Source organism: Pituophis catenifer, unplaced genomic scaffold, assembly GCF_029215685.1.
Source record: "Pituophis catenifer annectens isolate HBS135680 unplaced genomic scaffold, rPitCat1.0.hap2 SCAF_17, whole genome shotgun sequence".
Taxonomy (NCBI): Eukaryota; Metazoa; Chordata; class Lepidosauria; order Squamata; family Colubridae; genus Pituophis; species Pituophis catenifer.
In genome coordinates this window covers 12,088,237-12,110,555 of record NW_027256897.1, presented here as the reverse complement: position 1 = coordinate 12,110,555, position 22,319 = coordinate 12,088,237, and the positions used below count along the sequence as shown (strand labels likewise).

Below are 22,319 nucleotides of genomic sequence, written 5' to 3'. Positions count from 1 at the left end.
CTCCCCTTCTCTCCCTCAGGCTAGCCCCATAAATCTCCTCCTATCCCCTTCTCTCCCTCAGGCTGGCCCCCAGATCTCCTCCTATCCCCTTCTCTCCCTCAGGCTTCCCCATAGATCTCCTCCTATCCCCTTCTCTCCCTCAGGCTAGCCCCATAGATCCTCCCCTCTCCCCTTCTCTCTCTCAGGCTAGCCCCATAGATCTCCTCCTATCCCCTTCCCTCCCTCAGGCTGGCCCCATAGATATCTCTCCTGTCCTCTTCTCTCCCTGAGGCTTCCCCATAGATCTCCTCCTATCCCCTTCTCTCCCTCAGGCTTCCCCATAGATCTCCTCCTATCCCCTTCTCTCCCTCAGGCTAGCCCCATAGATCCTCCCCTCTCCCCTTCTCTCTCTCAGGCTAGCCCCATAGATCTCCTCCTATCCCCTTCTCTCCCTCAGGCTGGCCCCATAGAGATCTCTCCTGTCCTCTTCTCTCCCTGAGGCTTCCCCATAGATCTCCTATCCCCTTCTCGCCCTCAGGCTTCCCCATAGATCTCCTCCTATCCCCTTCTCTCCCTCAGGCTGGCCCCATAGATATCTCTCCTGTCCTCTTCTCTCCCTGAGGCTTCCCCATAGATCTCCTCCTATCCCCTTCTCTCCCTCAGGCTGGCCCCATAGATATCTCTCCTGTCCTCTTCTCTCCCTGAGGCTTCCCCATAGATCTCCTCCTATCCCCTTCCCTCCCTCAGGCTGGCCCCATAGATATCTCTCCTATCCCCTTTTCTCCCTGAGGCTTCCCCATAGATCTCCTCCTATTCCCTTTTCTCCCTCAGGCTGGCCCCATAGATATCTCTCCTGTCCCCTTCTCAGGCTGGCCCCATAGATCTTCTCCTATCCCCTTCTTTCCCTCAGGCTTCCCCATAGATCTCCTCCTATCCCCTTCTCTCCCTCAGGCTAGCCCCATAGATCCTCCCCTCTCCCCTTCTCTCTCTCAGGCTAGCCCCATAGATCTCCTCCTATCCCCTTCTCTCCCTCAGGCTGGCCCCATAGAGATCTCTCCTGTCCTCTTCTCTCCCTGAGGCTTCCCCATAGATCTCCTATCCCCTTCTCTCCCTCAGGCTTCCCCATAGATCTCCTCCTATCCCCTTCTCTCCCTCAGGCTGGCCCCATAGATCTCCTCCTATTCCCTTTTCTCCCTCAGGCTGGCCCCATAGATATCTCTCCTGTCCCCTTCTCAGGCTGGCCCCATAGATCTTCTCCTATCCCCTTCTCTCCCTCAGGCTAGCCCCATAGATCCTCCCCTCTCCCCTTCTCTCCCTCAGGCTAGCCCCATAGATCTCCTCCTATCCCCTTCTCTCCCTCAGGCTGGCCCCATAGAGATCTCTCCTGTCCTCTTCTCTCCCTGAGGCTTCCCCATAGATCTCCTATCCCCTTCTCGCCCTCAGGCTTCCCCATAGATCTCCTTCTATCCCCTTCCCTCCCTCAGGCGTTCTAGACCCTTCTCTCCATGAGGCTTTGCCAGCAGAGGCCTCCCTTATCCTTTTCCCTTCTTTCCAGTTATTTTCAAGTTGGGAGGGGGAGTTGAACGTCTAAATAATTGGCATCAGAGCGTGTTATAATAATATAGGAAATATTAATGCTCTGATGGTCGTTTCGAAAAATCCTTTCTTAGTGAGCACCTAGAATCTAAGAGGAACATAGGTGGCAAATTTCAAGCTTGTAGGCTTTACGGTTCCGGAGATTTCGTGATTAATGCGTGAGTGGTTTTTGCTATATATATATAAATTAGTATCCTGCACTGGATACTTTGGCTCCTCTGGATAACTTTGAACATCAGCTCACAGATGTTCTATGCAACCAGCCTCCCCCCCACCATCTCCCCTCCCCCAGCAAAAACAACCCTTGGGAAAAGGCCTAGAGCAGAGGAGGAGAGGACTGAGCAAAGTCTAAGAAGGCAAGTGAATTCACAGCAAGTTAAACGGACTGTGTGATGCTGTTGTCTCACATTTTATGCTTCATCACGAATTTAAAATGACGTATTTAGCCAGCGGTGAAATCCCCCCCCCCCGCGATTCTTTCCGGTAGTGCCAGCAGCAGTCGGCTCTGCCGAACCCCTGGGATGTCATTACGTCCCTTTTTTTACCATCTGCGCATGCACAGAAGAAGCGCGCGTGCGTGAAAAGCTCTTGTTCCCGAACCGGTAGCGAAGGTAAGTGGATTTCACCCCTGTATTTAGCCCTTTGAACATGGCAGTCTGCCTCTTTTTTCAGGTTAAGTATACATGTTTTTCCCTTCTGGACTAAGGCTCTTTATTTGATATGTGAGAACAAAAGTATTCTGAAAGTCTTTGAATACATGTGCAACTTTCAAGAAAGACACAAACCCAGCTACGAAAGACTAATGCAACCCATAAATTTGTCCCTTTTGGAATGTTATCTAGAATCAAAGTTTTCTGTTGTTCAAATTTCATAAGCAATCGGTGTATTTAACATTTCATCATTTGTTTACTGACACTGAATCAGAGGTGGGTTGCAGCAGGTTCTGACCAGTTCTGGAGAACCTGTAGCGGAAATTTTGAGTAGTTTGGAGAACCGGTAAATACCACCTCTGACTGGCCCCGCCCCCATCTATTCTCTGCCTCCCGAGTCCAAGCTGATAAGGGAGTAAATGGGGATTTTGTAGTATCCTTCCCCTGCCATGCCTATCAAGCCACACCCCACTGTGCCATGCCATGCCCACCAAGCCACATCCACAGAACCGGTAGTAAAAAAATTTGAAACCTACCACTGCACTGAATATACGTATCATTTCTTTCTGTACCCTCTTTAAAAACATTAATAAATGTTTGTCTCAAGTGCATCAGCCCTCAGTGTATCTAGAAAGCAACAGAATAATGATATTCATGATAATAATTATAATTCCAATAAGAGGAATTATTTATCTTTACTTCAATTGGGTAAAGAAGACAATAAGGGTAAATAATAACTGCCAAATAAGGGACTTTCTCAGGCTGAATAATAAAGGACTGTTTCAATTGTACATGCTAGATTGTACAACTGGCTGAAATTGTACCTTTTCACAACAGAGACTCGTGGTGCCATTTCCCATGTGAATGTTCTTTTAATGCAAGGCTCAGTTCAGTGGTTATCCTTAATATTATGGGATGTTCCTGTCCATGTCTCTGATGTAACTAACTGAGCTGGATGATTTCTTCCAGGTTGGAATTGATTTAAATCATGTCGATTTAAATCATGATACAAATCACTATTAAGAAGGCTTGATTTAAATCAACTTTTTATATCATACTTTTTAAAGAGCAACCCTCATCTCTGTCCCACAGTGTCTCCTCCTCAGACCCGCTGTTGACTCACCCACAGTCCCGTTCACTTTCAAGGGATGGCTGGTGATGCGGCAGGGACACAACTCGGTGAGGGTCGTGGCTGGCAGGAGGTGAGTGGATGCCTGCTAGCAGGTGCTGCCATGATGGATCTGAAATGACAGGTGCTCTTTAATACATTTATAAGCTGCTTAGAAGGCTTCACTTCCATTTTTATTGCTTGCCCTTTCTCCTCACACTGGGAGCCTGGTGGTACAGATGCATTTCTCTTCCAACAATCATAGAGTTTGTAGTCTACATAGATTTGCAAAAGAATGGGATAAAGGAATATTCCTGCACTTTATGATTTATCCCACGGTTACTGTGAAATTGTGTGAATGTATCAGTGCAGTCCGTGTTATCTCCGCTTGCAGAGCTTGGATTCATTGAATGAGTTTACCAGAAATTTAAATATTGCAGAATATACAGCTTCATGGTACACAAGCAAGCTCCATTTCAAGATGAATAAACTACATTATTAATGTATCTTGAATAGAAAATTATCTTTAGCTAGATTTTTACCCCAAAAGTATTTTATTAAAATAAATTTGATAAAAAATGACCAAAAAAATCTGATTTAATTTTTTTAAAATCTGATTTTTTATTTTTATCTTTTTAAATCTATTTTTATCGACCCTGATTTCTTCAATGCAATCAACTCTTATTTTGTACTTTTTCTACTTCATGGAGTATAAAATGAAACCCAATTCTGTGTCCTGGATTCCTTCTTTTCATTAAAGGAAATCTCTTAATACTCTTAATAAGTTGCCTGTAAATAGTCATCCCACTCAGTGCCTAATTGGAGCAAGTGTGCCGTGGCTGAAGTCTCTACTGTCTAGTATTGTAAGGGGTGGAAGTATAGGAGGGTTTCTCCTAAAATCTACCACCATTTCTACGGTTTTGAGTGCATTTAGTTCAAGATTGTTCTGGTTGCACCACAAGGCTAGTTGTTCAACCTCCGGACTGTATGCAGATCCATTGTCGTCTCGAATGAGACCAGTCACTGTTGTGTCATCTGCAAACTTCAGTACTTTAACAGAGGGATCTTTTGAGATGCAGCCCTTGGTGTAGAGAGAGAAGTGGCGAGAGCACACAGCCCTGGGGGCTCCTGTGCTAATTGTACAAGTATCTCCAGTCAGAAATGAAGAAGCTTCTTGGATGAGAAGCGAAATACCTTCAAAGGAAAATCAGAAAGTCCAGCTGCTTCTTGAAAAAGCACCTTTGGGACAACCATGACCTGGATGAGGGAGAATCTCCAGAAACATTCAGGAGGCCTTCTACAGTTCCAGACAAGTGGGAAGATGCTGCATTGGGAGCAGCTGGTAGAGTCTTTATTGGCTTCTATGTTATTGTCTGCTTTTATTAAAGCGTGCGCTTGTATAAATGTCATGCATTCCTCTCAATGGAAATAAGGTATTCAGTTCTGGGAGCCTGAGGTGCTGGGGGGGTGGGGTGTGATGGCCAGTTTGGGGGACGGGGCCCACGTATATATCTTTTATATCATTTATATCTTCTGACTTTGCAACATTTGAAGGAACTTGAGTACAATGTCAGGGTAAAATAAAAATCAACACTGCCATTTTCTTGCCAAGTACTACCTGTAAAGATCTAGTACTACCTGTACAGTTTGGGGGCAATATATCAAACTCATGAGCAATAACTGCAAAATACGTCCCAGAGACAGTAAGCAGGGTTGACTCAGCCGGCCCCTCCCCACCTCTAGCTGCCTTACCAGCCCCTCCCTCCCTGGATCCAGCTTCTCCTTTCTCTTTGCTCCTCCTTTCTGAAGGACCTTTGGAAAACTACAGCAGAGGGGGAAATCCCCTCCAATACTGCCCCCTTCATATTTGGATTTTGCATTTTTTTTTGAGCCCTTGGAAACCTGATGCTGAAGTTGAGACTGTGTGTATATATTTTCCTCCCACACACCCTCTTTGGAGAGGCTCCTGTTGCAGCTGCTGCTTGGGCCAGTGTGCCCTGCGATATGGCCCTCCACCTCCCTCATTTTCTCTTATTCTTGCAGCCGGCTGGCAAAGCAACACACCTGCTTATCTGCCAGCACATTTGCAAGTTCCCTTCACACCCACCCACCCTTGGGTTACCTGTAAAGCCAGGCCTCTCCCCCTTAATCAAGGAAGTAAAGACTCTTGAAATTTTGCATTTGAAAAGGATCCTTTTATTGAGAAAGAAGTGATAGCTGGGCGAAAGCAAAGCAGGATCTGGGGTCCTTAAGGCAGTACAATAGGAATAAAAGAAGTTAGAATCCCCTCCCAACCATCTGATGTGGATTTAGCCAATCCCCATTCCCTCCCCACTCCTGGGGGAAGGATACCGCAAAATCCCCATTCCCCATACAATAAGCCACCCAGAGTTATTGGGAGTTGGGCTGCTCTCCAAATTTAATAGAAGTCATACCTAAATAAATGGGTTCGTCCCCCCCGAAATTTCCTGCCTTTGGATATCCCAGAGGGCCACTTTGAAACATTCCCAAGGACCCCAAAGTATTGTTGGATGGTGCCACGTTTAAGGACAGCGGGAGAGAAATTCTCTCCTCAAAAGTTTGAACTTCAGGCATCGTTTCTCATACAGCAATCCAGGGCAGAAAGCAAAATCCCGTCTCCGTTGAACCACTTCTGCCAAAACAAAATACCGCATAGTTTAATGATGCTGAACCCCAAGGCACATGACCCTCTTTTGGCCAAGTTCCAAATGTTGAGGGATCCAGCAGTTAAAGAGATCCAGAAAGAAACCAGCTTAGATCCTATCAAAATTGCCCGATTTTTCTGCTTCCTTTTTCCAACAATTATGTGTTGGAATGAGAGGAAATTCACTAGCAGGAACCATTGGCAGGAGGTTCTCATCCGTAGGTCCTCTTTAACTGGAGACGGTCTGCTTTTGTGCATGAATTCTGAATTAGAATAGAATCCCAGAGTTGGAAGGGACCTTGGAGGTCTTCTAGTCCAACCCCCTGCTTAGGCAGGAAACCCTACAGCATTTCAGGCAAATGGTTATCCCATATCTTCTTTAAAACTTCCAGTTTCCACCCATTGCTTTTTGTCCTGCCCTCAGGGGCTTTGGAGAGTAGCTTGGCTCCCTCTTCTTCTATCTCGGAACAAGAATTCTCCTGGATCAAATAGAGGCCATGGAGTTGCTTCTTAAAAACAAATTTCTCAGTTATTGAATCCATATAGAGAATTTATTAGAATCCTGGATTTATTTTTACCAATAAGGCGGATAAGACATGCAGCAAAATGAAGGGGAATATTTGGAGCTGAGGGTTGAACTGAGGGGTCTTTGGAGCTCTCTGAGCCCCCCTCCCTTCTAGCCATGAGGAAGGAAGCTACTTTGGGCAATGAAATGTCTGCAAGAAGAGAAGCCCCCAGGAGCCCCTCCCCCTCCTCCCATCCAGCACAGCTTCCTCCTCTCTTCTCCCAACAACAACCCTGTGAGGTGGGCTGGACTGAAAAGGGAGCTGTGCAACCCTTGAACTCAGGGTCTCTGGCTTTCTCCCCTCCCAGCCTTCATCCCTGGCTCCCCTTCAGAAGTTGCTAGGAGGCCGCAGCCCCAGAAGAGCCCCTGACCTCCCCCTCCCTCAATACGGAGGGTGCAGGGGGGGGAGATCAGACCCCAAATTTCAAGGGGAGCTCCGCCCCACTTCCAAGACCTCGGCACCACGCAGGCGACATCTGGTTGATTGGAGGAAGGCGGACACCGATTGAACATTCTGAGGAAAGCGGCGATTGGCAGGATGACTCCGTGGGGTGGTCCCTCCGAATTTAGAGGCGGAGCTTTTGGAGAAAAAAAAGGCACGAAGACTCCAATTCCGGAACTAAAATGGGCAACGAGGGAGCTGTCTGAATCGGCGACAGAGAAGCTCGGATGATGCAGGTTTGGCTCACGCGATGATGGGAGTTGAAGTCCGGAAGGATCTCTCTGGAGAGGGCAGGCCCAGGAGCCCGAGGCCTAGACTAGGGGGTGGGCAGGGAGGGAGACGAGACGCTGGGAAGGAGGCCGTGCCTGCCTGGAGCATGCCTGGGAGGCCCGTGGAAGGCGGGGGCTTGGGCCTGGGCCTCCCCTGCGGGGAAGGGGATGCAGCCGTGACAGTCTTCTCTTTCTCCCCTGCAGGAGGACGGAGGATGGCGGCAGATGCAGGAAAGAGGCACTGCCCAAGAGGAGGAGGAGGAGAGCGGGACCCGCAGAGGAAATGCATTGGTTACAATTGATGCTCCCCAACTTCTGATTCTTTTGCCTTTTGAACATCTTAGAAAGATTGGAAAAACTTCTCACAAAACGCCAAGGTCCCCAGTGTGTTTTCGATCCTCTCTAGTCTGGTCTCTTTGCTGCCGCCCGGTGCTGGTAGCACTGTTTACTTATATCGATAAAGTAGGGATAATCCCTGAAGGGTGGAGGTTAGCTATAGTTTTTCCAATTTTTAAGAAAGGTGACAGAGCTGCCCCATCCAACTACCGACCCATCAGTCTTCTTAATATAATTTCAAAAATGTATACGAAACATCTCCTAAATAAAATAGAGGACTGGTGCTTGGATAAGGAAATTCTGGCAAATGAGCAGGCAGGTTTTAGATCAGGTAGGTCTACCATAGACAATTGTTTTGTCCTTTCCCACTTAATTAATAAATACAAGACCCAGGGGAAAAAGCTGTATACCGCCTTTATTGATCTTACTGCTGCTTTTGATTCTATAGATAGGAACCATTTGTGGAGGAAACTACAAGTTATGGGGATGGACCCCAGACTTATTTTGTTGATCAGGATTCTCTATACTAATACGGCAATTAGAGTCAGATGTGCAGCAAATGGGGCCTCAACAAACAGCATACCGACAACTAGAGGAGTGAGGCAGGGCTGCCTGCTGGGCCCTACTCTTTTTAACCTTTATATAAATGATATCCCAGCGCAGCTGGATGATCTTATGATGCACAGCCCCCAAATAGGCTCTAGATTTATTAACGTATTAATGTATGCCGATGACTTAGTGTTGTTTTCTAGAACCCAAATAGGAATGAGGAGACTTCTTGACAAGCTCACACGTTACTGTACTGCAAACCACTTGACTATAAATATAGCTAAATCAAAAGTTTTAGTCTTTGGCAACAAGAATAAAAAGCACAATTGGCAGATTAACGACACAAAAATTGAGCAAGTTACCCAATATACTTATCTTGGAATTGTTTTTTCCAGTGCAGGAGGTTGGACTCTGCACCATCAATACTTTTCTCAAAAGGTTAGAGCAGGAGCAAGCCTTGTATCTAAATTAAGTAAACGAATCCAACCAACCTCCATTTTACCTCTTCGTAAAGTCTTTCAGGCTAAACTCGTTCCAATCATGCTCTATGGTGCTGAAATTTGGGGTCTTACAGAGGCCCCCATATTAGAGAGAACTCAAAATAATCTGTTAAAGAGGATGCTTGGGGTAAACAATTCCACTTCAGCTGCAGCCGTCAGAGCTGAATTGGGACATTTCTCACTATACACCTATACAATCACTAGGGCAGTAGCCTACTGGCTAAAAATGACCCAGATGGATGCCAGCAGACTCCCTAAAATATGTCTAGAGGAACAGCAGATTTCAAATCCTCAAAGGTATTCTTGGCTAACCCGGATGTCAGAAATAATGAACCGATATGGCGTAGGGTTCCCGTTGTGTGACACACTGAACCAAGTTAAACAACGGATTAAAGATATACATGGGCAAATGGATATGGCAACCCTTTAAACTAATCATTCCCTTAAACTGCTGACAGCAGTTAAAACAACTTTCACTCTGGAAAAGTATTTACATTTAGAAATGCCATCAGTGGAGAGACAGTTATTTGTTACGTTTAGATTCGAACTTCTAGATACCAACGTTAGATTCGGCCGTTATCGGAAAATCCCGTATGACAAAAGAATATGCATATGTGGGGTAAACGTCGTGGAGGACACGGCACATATAATATTCGAATGTAGTCTCTATCAGGAAGTTAGAAATCAATATCTGTCCCCAATTATAAATAAATTTCCCCACTGGAATATAAGCCAAAAATTAGCATTTCTGTTGAGGGCTGACTCTCCTCCCCTGGTAAGAGCGATCACTCGATACCTTAAAAGGTTGACGGCAATACGAGCCAGTTATATCAAGGAAAATTTTATCGATTGTAAGAAAGATGAGCTCAGTTAGAGAGGAGCTATCCTATTTGGGTTATCTAGTCTTCTAGTCTTGGCAACTTAGCTATTGAAATTTGATATGGTAAAATTTTAATGTCATCTATCATACATTTTTAGATTGCTATTTTTGTAACTGTTTTATCTTTTTCCCTTTTTCTCTTCTGTTTTGTTTGAAAAGGCCTTCGGGCTATTCAATAAACTATACATGCTGCCGCCCAGAACTGTCCCGAACTGCAGACCAAGACCCCAGAAAAGGTTGAGAAGGGAGACCCCGATAACCCCACGGTCCTAGACCTGGACCAGATCAAGGAAGCCTTTGCCCAATGGATGGGGCCCAAAGGCCTCAATGGGAACCAGTCCAGGCCATCTGCACAACTCAGTGAACCCAGCTGGCTGTGTTTTAAGGGTGCCTTTCCCCAAAAAAAACCTATGAGGGAGCCTCCCACCGTCAGGAGGAAAAGGGCCCTTCATGCAATCTGTATCTTGAGCCAAAGGATCCGGGCTCTTGGTGGAGGAGAAACCCATCACTTGTGGTCATGGGAACCCAACTGCAGCAGTTCAGAAACCCTGGCAACTACGGTGAAGGGCTGGCTCTGCTTCCCTGACTCCATCCCGTCCATCGAATGGCCAGCTTGATGAACAGAAGGACCGAGGTGGGGGATTGTTCACCTTGCTGGTTGAGAATATCCCAAATTGTCTCCTCAGCAAAAGCATCTTTGATCGCATCCTACAAAGCCTCCAGTGGTAGAGGACGTGCCCTGAGGGTTCAAAGGGTCCCAAATCCCCCTTTCTGGGCATAGCCACACCCGGAAAGCCTTTTTCCTCAGAGTCCGTGGGCAGTGAGGGAGACGTGGCGGCTGCTGGGGCAAACAGCCCCACCCTTTGCTTCATGCCACAGTAAGGGTCTCCGGGCCCCGAGGCCAAAGCCCCACTCCGCTTCTCTGCTGCAGAGGGGAAGGTCAGCTGGTGGAGAAGGCCAGGCCCTTCCCTTCCTCCAGGATGGGGCAGAGCAGGAGAAGAAAAGCTGTTGCAGGGATCACCTTGGCTGCTATACTTGAAGGTATCCCTAATTTATTGTTTTTTGAAGTGTGTCTCTTGTGATTTGTGGGAAGGACAGGTGGGGAAAGGAAGCAAAGAGTTTGAATTCTTTCTCTTCCCTCTGAGCTGCCAAATTCATTCAGAGATCTTGGAGTAAAGAGAGAAAATAAAGTTGTTGAATAAACTGTTTGTGAGCCAAGTTCTTTGAAAATTATTTTCTCAACCCTCCGGGACTAATGCAGGTAAGGAAGGAAACACAGGGAGAATAAAAAAAGGAGGAGGTGCCTACACATCAACATCCAAAGTATGAAGAATAAACAGAGGGAACCTGACGTCCCAGAACACGAGAGCAAAGATGAGATTTCTGCCATTACTGGTGGGATGAAATTCAGGAGGATTTAAATTTTTCAAAACACCTAATAAAAAGAGGTGGAGGTGGAGTTGCACTTAAACAGCTGCACCTTTGTAGAAATGCAAAAAGTAAAAAATGAAGAAAACCTCCTTGAATGCATTTGGGTTAATATGAAAGGAAAACGGAATGAGGTTGCCATAGGTGTATACGATGGACTGCCCAATCGGAGGAACTAGATCAGGGGCGTCAAACTGAAGGGTGCTTGGATCTGGCCCGTGGGGAACAGATCGGACTGGCCCACAATGCCTCTGCCAGTGAAAACAGAGCTCGGGAGGGAAGCGTGTAGCCCTACCAGGCCCAGTTTTCAGTTTCAACGGCCCCCTGCACTCCTCCGCCCCCAGCTCCATTTTCACTGGCAGAGGATTAGGAAAAGAAACTAAAAGCAAAAGAAATGTTTCTCCTTTTGCATTTGAGCATCCAAGAAGGGCCAGGAAGGAGAAAAGGCATAGAAGGAAAGACGAGAAGGGAGGAAGAAAGGAAAAAGAAGGAAAAAGGGAAGGAAAAAGAAGAAAAGGGAAGGGAGGGGAGGGCAGGAGGAAGGAAGGAAGGTTATGAGGGAGGGAGGGTCTGAGAGAAGTCCTGTCCTAGCACTTGGACACCACAGGTGCCCACAAGAAGAGTGAAGATGAGAATATTTTGAATAATCCACCATATTTTCATCCAAAATGCTTTAACTTTTTTACAAGTCCACCAAACATGAAAATAGGTAGAATCAACACAATCACATCTCCAACATTTGGGTTGTAGGTTTGGGTACATACAAACTAACTTTTTGGGATCCAAATGCCATCTATAAAACATTTTATAAAAATTTTCTCTCAAATTTTGAGCTTGTGTAAATATGGTGGATTATCCAAAATATCCTTAAATATCCTTAAAAAGAAGATAAAGTTTACTCCACAGTTGTTTTTGTTAGGTATAATTAGAGATTGTACGGCTATAGAGACTAATTTGATTTTGAACCTAAGAACTGCAGCAAGACTCTTGGTGGCACAGTACTGGAAGAAGGAAGATTTATCTACTATTCAAGAATGGACATTAAAAGAAGTAAATTTAGCAGAAATGGTGAAAATTTCAGCATATCTAACGGACCATTTAAATGAGAAATATATTTTAGAATGGAGAAGATGGATTGATTATATTCAAGGCAAATATCGGACTAAAAAATTTCAAATAGCTTATGAATGATTGAAGAGATTTTATAAAGTACTTAAACTTAGTTTAGTAAAAGGGGAGTTAAAAGTTCAAGAGGGGGATAGGAGGTTATAGATAATTAGCTTATGTTAGCTTATGATTGTCAAATGTTATAACCTGTATTTTACTCTGGGAAGTGGGTGGTGGGTGGGAGGGGAGGGGGGGGTTGGAAGGGGAAATGTTTGTAAAACTTTTCAATAAAAAAAAAAGAAGAGTGAAGATGAGCTGGCCACGCCTACCCAGGGACCCCCCCCCCCCTCAGGTCAAACATAACCCTGATGCAGCCCTGAAGGAAATAAGAGTTTGACACCACTGAGCTAGATGCACCTTTTGCTAAGCATTTAGCTGATGAACAGAAAGCAGAGGAATGGGGGACTTTCCCTATCCTGACAACTGGGGAACACCCAGTCTCTGCACCTAGTGGGAGGACCAAACAGGTCCCCAATGAGTCTTCTTCATTTAAAACCTTCTTATAACTGCCCATCTTTCAGTCAACTCTGTGCAGCTCTCAAAAGGGTGTTTTTAAAAGTATCCAACACATTAAAACATAAAATAAAAACCATCAAAGAAAAACCTGGGACCAATCCATGCCACCTTCTCCTTGTCTGACCTCCCAGCGCCTGGGGAAAAGCCAGGGGTTTTAAGGCTAAAAGGGTGGGGGCTTTTTAAGAATATGGCTCATATCTCACAAAGCTTCCTTGGCCTTAGAGAGTCCCTTGTAGGGGTTTCTGCTGGAAGACAAGGGGACCATTCAGGGAATCCAACTGAGAGCTTCAGATGCTTGGGGATGGTCTTAATAGGTCCCCACATTTGGGAAATCCACATAGATTATATCAAACAATGGCAGGGAGAAGCTCCTTTGCACCCCCAACAATAAAGTTCAAATTAGCAATAGATTCAGCCACAGCACACTTGCTCCAATGAGGATCTGAGTGGGAGGAGCATTCAAAGGCAATTTATTAGAATATTGTAGCAAAGAGATTTCCCTCAATGAAAAGAGGGAATCCAGGACACAAAGAGCGGCTGATTCAGACTCAGGGTCTCCGAAGGTCCCAGAATAGACCCAACTGGCTGCCCTTCATGGGCTCATATAAGGCTTCAAACCCCTGACCTCCGCTGGCCTCAATACGGGGGGGGGAGACCGGACCCCAAAGTTCAAAGAAAGCCCCCCCCCCGTCCCACCTCCGCCCCGGACCGTAATAACTTGCGGAACTGCGCAGGTGCCATGTGCCTTGTTGCAGGAAGAAGGACGCTGATTGGTCATGCTCGGGATGTCAGCAATGGGCAAATGGACTCCAAGGGGTGGATCCTACAAGGGAAAAGGCGGAACTAGTGGAGAGAAAACAGCGTGAAGCCTCCACTTCCGGAAACAAAAAAGGCAGTGAGGGAAGCTGCCTGAATCGGCGACAGAGGAGGCCCTTTGATGCAGGTTTGGCACAGGGGATGCTGGGAATCGTAGTCCGGGAGGGTCTCTTTCAGGTCCGCATGGGGGGGGCTTGGACCTGGGCCTCCCCTGTGGGGAAGGGGAGGCAGCCGTGACCCTCTTCTCTCTCTCCCCTGCAGGAGGACGGAGGATGGTGGCGGATGCAGGAAAGTGGCACCGCCCGAGAGGAGGAGGAAGAGGAGAGCGGGCCCCACGGAGCAGCCCTGCCCAGTCCCGGCACGGCTTCCCCTGGAGACGGCGGGGAAAGGCCGGGGGGCTCTGGGGCTGCAGGCAGGAGGAGCCCAGGGGGAGCCCAGGAAAGGCAGCTGCCTGGAGGGCGATGCGGAGAGGAGGAAACGGGTGGAGACCCCGAGACAGGCTTGGAGGGCGGAGGTTCCTTTGAAAGCCCCCGAAAGCCCCGAAGGATCCAGGAGGAAGAAAATGAACATCAGTGCCCACAATGTTGTAAAACCTTCAAAAGAAAAGGAAATCTTCAAAGCCACCTAATCATCCACAGAGGAGAGAAACCTCATAAGTGCCTGGAGTGTGGAAAGAGCTTTGGTGATAGGAGCACCCTCTATAGACATCAAAAAATCCACTCAGGAGAAAAACCACATAAATGCCTTGAGTGTGGAAAGAGATTCAGTCAGAGGGGACATCTTTATAGACATCAAAGGATCCACTCAGGAGAAAAACCTCATAAATGCCTGGAGTGTGGAAAGAGCTTCAGTCAGAGGGGACATCTTTATACACATCAAAGAATCCACACAGGAGGGAAACCTCATAAGTGCCTGGAGTGTGGAAAGAGATTCAGTCAGAGGGGATATCTTTATAGACATCAAAGAATCCACTCAGGAGTAAAACCTCATAAATGCCTTGAGTGTGGAAAGCGATTCAGTGAGAGGGGACATCTTTATAGACATCAAAGAATCCACACAGGAGGGAAACCTCATAAGTGCCTGGAATGTGGAAAGAGCTTCAGTCGCAGCAGCAGCCTTTATACACATCAAAGGATCCACACAGGAGAAAAACCTCATAAATGCCTGGAGTGTGGAAAGAGCTTCAGTAAGAGGGGACATCTTTATACACATCAAAGAATCCACTCAGGAGAAAAACCTCATAAATGCCTGGAATGTGGAAAGAGCTTCAGTAAGAGGGGACATCTTTATACACATCAAAGAATCCACTCAGGAGAAAAACCTCATAAATGCCTGGAGTGTGGAAAGAGCTTCAGTCAGAGGGGACATCTTTATGTACATCAAAGGATCCACACAGGTGAAAAACCACATAACTGCTTCGAATGTGGAAAGAGCTTCAATCAGTTGGGAAACCTTTATACACATCAAAGGATCCACACAGGAGAAAAACCTCATAAATGCCTGGAGTGTGGAAAGCGCTTCAGTAAGAGGGGACATCTTTATACACATCAAAGGATCCACACAGGAGAGAAACCTCATAAATGCCTTGAGTGTGGAAAGAGATTCAGTCTGAAGGGAAATCTTTATATTCATCAAAGGATCCACACAGGAGAAAAACCTCATAAATGCCTGGAATGTGGAAAGAGCTTCAGTCAGCTGGGAAACCTTTATACACATCAAAGGATCCACATAGGAGAAAAATCTCATAAATGCCTGGAGTGTGGAAAGAGCTTCAGTCATAGCAGCGCCCTTTATACACATCAAAGGATCCATTCAGGGGGTGGAACCTCATAAATGCCTGGAATGTGGAAAGAGCTTCAGTCTGAGGGGAAATCTTTATATATATCAAAGGATCCACACAGGAGAAAAACCTCATAAATGCCTTGAGTGTGGAAAGAGCTTCAGTCTGAGGGGAAATCTTTATGTACATCAAAGGATCCACACAGGAGAAAAACCTCATAAATGCCTGGAGTGTGGAAAGAGATTCAGTCTGAGGGGAAATCTTTATATACATCAAAGGATCCACACAGGAGAAAAACCTCATAAATGCCTTGAGTGTGGAAAGAGCTTCAGTCTGAGGGGAAATCTTTATATACATCAAAGGATCCACACAGGAGAAAAACCTCATAAATGCCTTGAGTGTGGAAAGCGCTTCAGTCTGAGGGGAAATCTTTATGTACATCAAAGGATCCACACAGGAGAAAAACCTCATAAATGCCTGGAGTGTGGAAAGAGCTTCAGTCATAGCAGCGCCCTTTATACACATCAAAGGATCCATTCGTGGGGGGGGGGGGGACCATATAAATGCATGGAATGTGGTTCTTCCAAGATAAACACCAAGTCATCGGCAAATGCTTGCAATTTATATTCTTGATTTTGAATTTTCATTACTTTTATTCCTTTTTCTTCTCTAATATTTCTATTTAGTACTTCTAGTGTTAACACAAACAACAATGGTGACAATGGACATCCTTGTCTCGTTTCTTTTTGTATTTCAATAGATTCTGTCATCTCTCCATTCATCATTATTTTGGCTGTTTGTTTATAATATATAGCTTCTATAGCTTGAACAAATTTCTCTCCAAAGCCCATCTGTTTCAATTGTAATATCATAAATCGCCAGTTCACAATGTCAAAGGCTTTTTGTGCATCTAAAAACCTCAAAGCCATTTGCTTTTCTGGGTGTGCATCGTAATATTCCAATGTATCCAAAATTATCCTCAAATTATCTCTAATCTGCCTTTTTGGCAGAAATCCATTTTGGTCCGGGTGTATAAAATTATTTAGATATCTTTTAAGTCTTTCTGCTAGTATTGTAGCAAAGATTTTATAGTCTGAGTTTAACAAGGATATTGGCCTATAGTTTTTGACTTGTTGTAGATCAGTATCTTTTTTTGGAATAAGTGTAATATACGCTTCTAACCATGAGTTGGGTATTTCCTTCTGTAACATTACTTCATTCATAATTTCTAGTAATGGGAGACTCAGTGATTCCTGCAAAGTCTTATAATATTCCACCGGTAATCCATCTGGACCTGGTGCTTTCCCACTTTTTTGTTTTTTAATAGCCTCTGTCAACTCCATCATTGTTATATTCCCTTCTAACATCATCTCAACATCTTTTGGCATCTGAGGTAAGTTCGCCTTATGTAAATATTGTTTAATATTTTCCTCTTCTATCTTTTCCTTTTCATATAACTTTTTGTAATAGTCTTGTACAATGTTCTTCTTTTCCTCATTTCCAAATCTAATTTGTCCTTGATCATCTGTTAGCTGAGTTATTTTCCTTGAGCTTCTTTCTTTTTTCAATTTATACGCTAGCCATCTGCCTGGTTTATTAGCATCTTCAAAATATTTCTGTTTAGCATTCCTGATTTTTTGTGCTAACTCCTCTTTCTCTAATAATCCCATTTTATGTTTAATCGTATCCATTTTCATTTTAAAGTCTTTTTTTTGTGGGAACTTCTGCAGTTCTTTTTCTAATGTCTTATAATCATCCTCTAAAGTTTTATATGTGTTGCAATATTTTCAGGATCAGACTCAATAATGATAATAAGAGTTAGAGGTTTAAATATATTTCTCTTTAATTATAACAGGCATTCTATATTCACTGAATATTCACAGATAGAAGCAAGGAAAATGGTGAAGGTGGCTCCTTATATATATACAAGGGGTGGAGTCAAGAATGGGAGTGGTGAATTATGAATACATTAGGAACCAAAGAATAAGTTAACCCCCGATGTCCCATATATACATTATTTACACATTAGGGAATAAGGCATTTACATCTCACAAATCCCCCTCTAAATGCCGGTTCGCTATACAACACCAATTACATTCAGATTCAGGACAATATAAGACATATAATTTTGATGTTAAATATTTGTGCTGTTTAGAAGGTAAAGGCTTCGTCAATATGTCAGCTAATTGTTCAGAGGTATCACAATGCACCGCTTTGATAAATCCATCTTGAGACAATTGTCTCACATGCTTAAATTTTATATCTATATGCCTGGACCTTTGTCCAATGGCATCGGATCTGGATATTTCAATGGCTGCTTTATTATCTTCATGCATAACAAAAGGCAAAGCAGGTTTTTTCCAAACATCTGAAATCAAATCATTAAACCATACAAGGTTATTTGCAGCTTTGGACAAACAAACATATTCCGCTTCTGTGGTCGAAGTGGCTACCAGTTCTTGTTTACCAGTGTACCAGTAAACTGGACAGTCATTTAATAGAAAAATATAACCAGAAGTGCTCTTTCTGCATGATATATCTCCAGCCCAATCCGCATCTGCGTAACATGTAAGTTTTGGTTCTTTACCATTACTAGGTTCTAATACTAAGCAAAAGTCTAATGTACTTTTCAGATATCTTAGAATTCTTTTGACTGCTTCCCAATGATACATTGTTGGTTTGCTAACATATCTTGACAATAAGTTGAGTGGTAATGCAATATCTGGCCTGGTCCAATTAGATATATAAAGAAGTGAACCTATGACTGATCTATAAAATGTATTATCCTTGAATTCAGGGGAAGATTCATCAGTGTTTCTAAGGAAATCAGTTTGCATAGGAGTGTCACAGGGTTTGGCATTGTTTAAATTGCATTTGTTCAGAAGTTCAATGATTTTATCTTTCTGAGTAAGTTTGAATCCCCTTCTAGTTTTGTTAATTTGTACACCAAGGTATTTGTTTACTTTACCTAGAGATTTCAACGAGAAATGTTCGTTTAGCTTATTTACAAAGGTTTCTCTTCTCTCCTTGTGTTTTCCTATATATAAAATATCATCTACATAAATTAATACAAATTCAATATGATCATCACTCTTTTTTACAAAGAAACAGTTATCAGCAGTGGTAGCGTTGAAATCCATGGTCTTAAGTACTTTTACCAAGCAATCGTACCATCTTTTGCCAGATTGCTTTAATCCGTATAGACTCTTGTTCAATAGCCAAATTTCATTCTTATTAGTGTATTGACTGTGTGGTGCTCTTACATATATTTCCTTATCTAGTTTTGCGTGTAAATACGCAGTCTGTATGTCATATTGAAATACATCAAGATTGAGTGCAGATGCCACTACTAGAGCTGTTTTAACACTCTCTGTTCTCACTGTGGGGGAGTATGTGTCAGTGTAGTCCTCCGGATATTTTTGTGCATAACCTTGTGCAACCAATCTAGCTTTGTATAGAGTATTGCCTCCTTCTAGATTCTTAATTTTATAAATCCACCTGGTACCTATAATCGTTTTATCTTTAGGTGCAATCGCAGGTGTAAACACATTTAATCCTTGCAAACTTTCCATCTCTTTTTTCATAGCTAGTTCCCATTTTTCCTTTTCTTCACGAGGGAGTTTTAATACTTCCTCATATGTATTAGGTGTCATTTGTTCACCATCCATATGCATTATGTAATCTCTGTATTTATTTGGTACTTGATTTCTATTGTTTCTAATAGCTCTTTCGGGTTTGCTATGGTTATCATGCAAATATCTTGCTTCCTTTTTTGTTAATGTGTCTGTCTTTATTTTGTGCTGACTATTTGTCCAAGTTTTGGTTTTGTTTTTATTTTTGTTGATATTTTGATTTTCTATTGTCCCTTCCTCACAAGATTTTGTATCTTTGCATTTATTTGGAAATATTTCATTAAGATGTAATTTAGACCAATTGGCCTGTTCATGGAACACAGCTGTTCTGGAGACTATAAATTTGTTATTATTATCAATGAATCTGTACCCTTTGGTGCCAGTTTCATATCCCATAAATCTTAATCTTCTGGATACGTTTTCTCCCTTTCTTCTCAACTGCTTAGGTATGTGTACGTCTGCAGTGACTCCAAATATGTGCATGTGTGCTAATTTGGGTTTCCTATTATACATCACCTCATATGGTGTTTTATTCACAATACTGGACCAGGTTCTATTTTGAGTGTAATTTGAATAATGTAAGGCCTCTGACCAAAATTGTTTGCCTAAACCAGCATCCTCTAATGTGCACCTAATCATGGTTTGTAGTGTGGAATTCTTTCTCTCTGCAATCCCGTTTTGGAACGCAGAAAATGGACTAGACGTGAAATGTAGCATTCCTCTATCCTTTAACCATTGGGAGAATTCTTTAGACATGAATTCACATCCCCTATCTGTCATAATTTGTTTTATTCTGATATTATGTTGTGTTTCTATGCGTTTGTAGAATTCCTTAAATTTCTGAAAGGTTTCATCCTTGTGTTTTAATGTGTAAACAAAACCATAGCGACTGTAATCGTCTACTATTGTTAGGAAGTAACGTTTTCTATAAGTGATTGATGGAGTTAATGGACCAACTAGGTCCATATGTACTAAGTCAAAAATTTTGTTAGTTGATCTGTTGGATTTTTTTGGTCTGGGACTAGTTTTTAGTTTAGTGGATTTACATACTGAGCATTCCAAATAATTTTCACAATTTTTTATTTTGACACCTTCTGCGTGTTCAGTCATTTTTTGTACTACAGGAAAACTTGCATGTCCTAACTTCCTATGCAAGATGTGAGCACACTCATCATGAATTGGTTTACCTATTCTTGGTTTCTTCTCATTGTGTGTATTTGCGTGATCATGGGATATTTTACATTCATCATTGTCACTGTTACTAACATTTTCATCATCTGCCTCAATACAATCTTCCACATTTGAATCAATGTTATGTAACCATCTTTCTTTTGTTATTAGGTAGGGTAGGCCTCCTTTAATCATCACAGTGCCTACATTTGTTTTGTCCTTCTCTAAAGTTGCTTTCCCCTTTGAGAAAACTATATTGATGTCAGAATCTCTGCTTAGTTTTATGGCACTTAGTATGTTATGAGGTATTTCTGGAATTAACAATACCCCCTCTATTTTTCCTAGGCCAGGCAAGGTCACATTTCCTCTGCCTAATACTTGAACCTTTTCTTGATTAGCTACCTTTATTACAAATTTATCTTCTGTAAATGAAGACAATATATTTTTGTTATTAGTGGTGTGGTTGGTTGCCCCAGAATCAATAAGCCAATTATTGTTCTCATTTTGTTGTGTTTTAGTGCTGTCTTGTTTATTTAGTCCATTCAGTGAACCAGATTTTCTCTCTTCTGAATTTTCTCTACCCCCTCTACTATCTCTGTAATTTGGTGGGCTTCTATATTTATGTCTATCTGTGGAAGACTGTCTATAATTGTATTTGCTCCTATACTCTGACCTATGTCTCTCCTTTGAGATTTTGGGACAGTCTCTTCTATTGTGTTCCCTGGACCCACAATTATGGCATTTAAAAGCTTCATTGTATTTTTCCTGGAAAGCTACCTTCCTAAAAGATTTGTGTTCTGTGTGATTGCTGGAACGATTTTTTCTTGAATTGTCTTCTGCTATCAATTTGTTAGATAGACTTTCTATGGATAAATATCCTAGATTGATGGTGTCTAAGTGTGACATAAAACTATCCCATGATGAATCAAGTGAATTGATAATAACACTTTTCATTGTTTGATCTGAAATCACTTCCCCCCTCAAATGCAGCTCAGCTCTTATTTTGTTTAGAGATATCAAATGCTCACTTATGGAAACCCCTGGTTTTACTCTGGAAGAAAAGAAATCCTTAGACATTCTTGTAGTGGTAGCTATACTATCGCTGTGAAACAGATTAAACATGCATTGAATTATTTCTGAAACAGTTAGGTTTGGTTTGATGCTATGATACATTGCAGGAGACACGCTAGATATTATTAAGAAAAATGCTCTATGATGTAAACAATCTATTTTTAAAGTCCAAGGTCTTCTTGGAGGACTAGTGATAAAGAATAGCAAATTTTCTTTCATAAAGACAACCTGGAGCTGTTGATACCATTCTTGCAAATTAATGCCATCAACTCTAAGTTTTGGGAAGTCACTGGGTAAGTTTCCCACATTATTTTGTCCATTACTTACAACCTGAGGTAGTCCGTGGTCTCGCAAGTGCAGGAAATTGCAAAACGGCATGGGGATGCTCGCAACGAGTCTGCGCGGTTCTCTGGCCAGTTCAAGTCTTTCCGGACCGTCTACGTAGTTTCGCACATGCGCGTTGCTCATTTCTTCTTTGGCGTCGTCGTGGAAGGTTCTCTCCATTGCAGCTCGCTCGCTCCGCTCCTCTTCAGACGAGTCGATTTCTGGCTCGGTTTTAGGAGTTTTGATGGCGGCGACTGCTCTTTTCTTTCTTTTGTGTGCGTTGGTACTTGATCCGGTCTGCGGTGTAGGGCGGAATCGACATGGCTCTCTGGGCTCGGGCGTCGTCGCTCTCGAAGTCAGGATGGGAGCGTGCAGGTCTTGAGGTATCGGCTTGTTCTCTAGCTTCTTCGTTGTCGCTTTGGAAATTTTTAATTTTGGCCCAAATGCAGCAAAAAGCGTCTTCATTGCTGACTTTACTTGGGATTTCGTTAAGTCGTCTTCGCTTTCTGATTCTGGTTCTTCTGAAGAGTTTGAATCTTCCTTTTCGCTTTCGTTGTCTGATAACGTTTTTCGCGCCAGAAATTTTGAACTGAGCATTTTGATTGGCTCTGCTTCGCTCACTTTGGAGGCTTGTTGGAACCAAGATGGCTGCCATTCAAAATTTCGCGCGGGATCACATCTTTTCTTTTTCATAACGACTTTCTCTGTAGTCATATCACTCACAGTTTTTTGGTCTTTGGGTTTCTCTTTAGCAATGTTTTTCTCTCTCGCTGCTCCGCTGTTTTTCAGCATTTCTTGGAGATTCGCGATGAGGCTTTCATCATTCTTCTGGCTTTTTAATAGTTTTAATATCTCTGACCTGAGTTCGTTATTTTC

The 22,319-nt window shown here is 43.2% G+C and overlaps 1 long non-coding RNA gene and 2 pseudogenes across 1 annotated transcript; 2 read left to right on the top strand and 1 right to left on the bottom strand.

Annotated features, from left to right (window-relative positions):
* The window catches only part of LOC139325875 (uncharacterized), a 181,465-nt pseudogene that overhangs the window by 14,674 nt on the left and 144,472 nt on the right, over positions 1 to 22,319 (bottom strand).
* The window catches only part of LOC139325577 (uncharacterized), an 87,283-nt pseudogene that overhangs the window by 5,373 nt on the left and 59,591 nt on the right, over positions 1 to 22,319 (top strand).
* LOC139325610 (uncharacterized) lies at positions 7,183 to 10,713 on the top strand. The gene is made up of 3 exons (XR_011601110.1): positions 7,183 to 7,241; positions 7,479 to 7,651; positions 9,699 to 10,713. It is a non-coding gene; the product is annotated as an uncharacterized lncRNA (long non-coding RNA).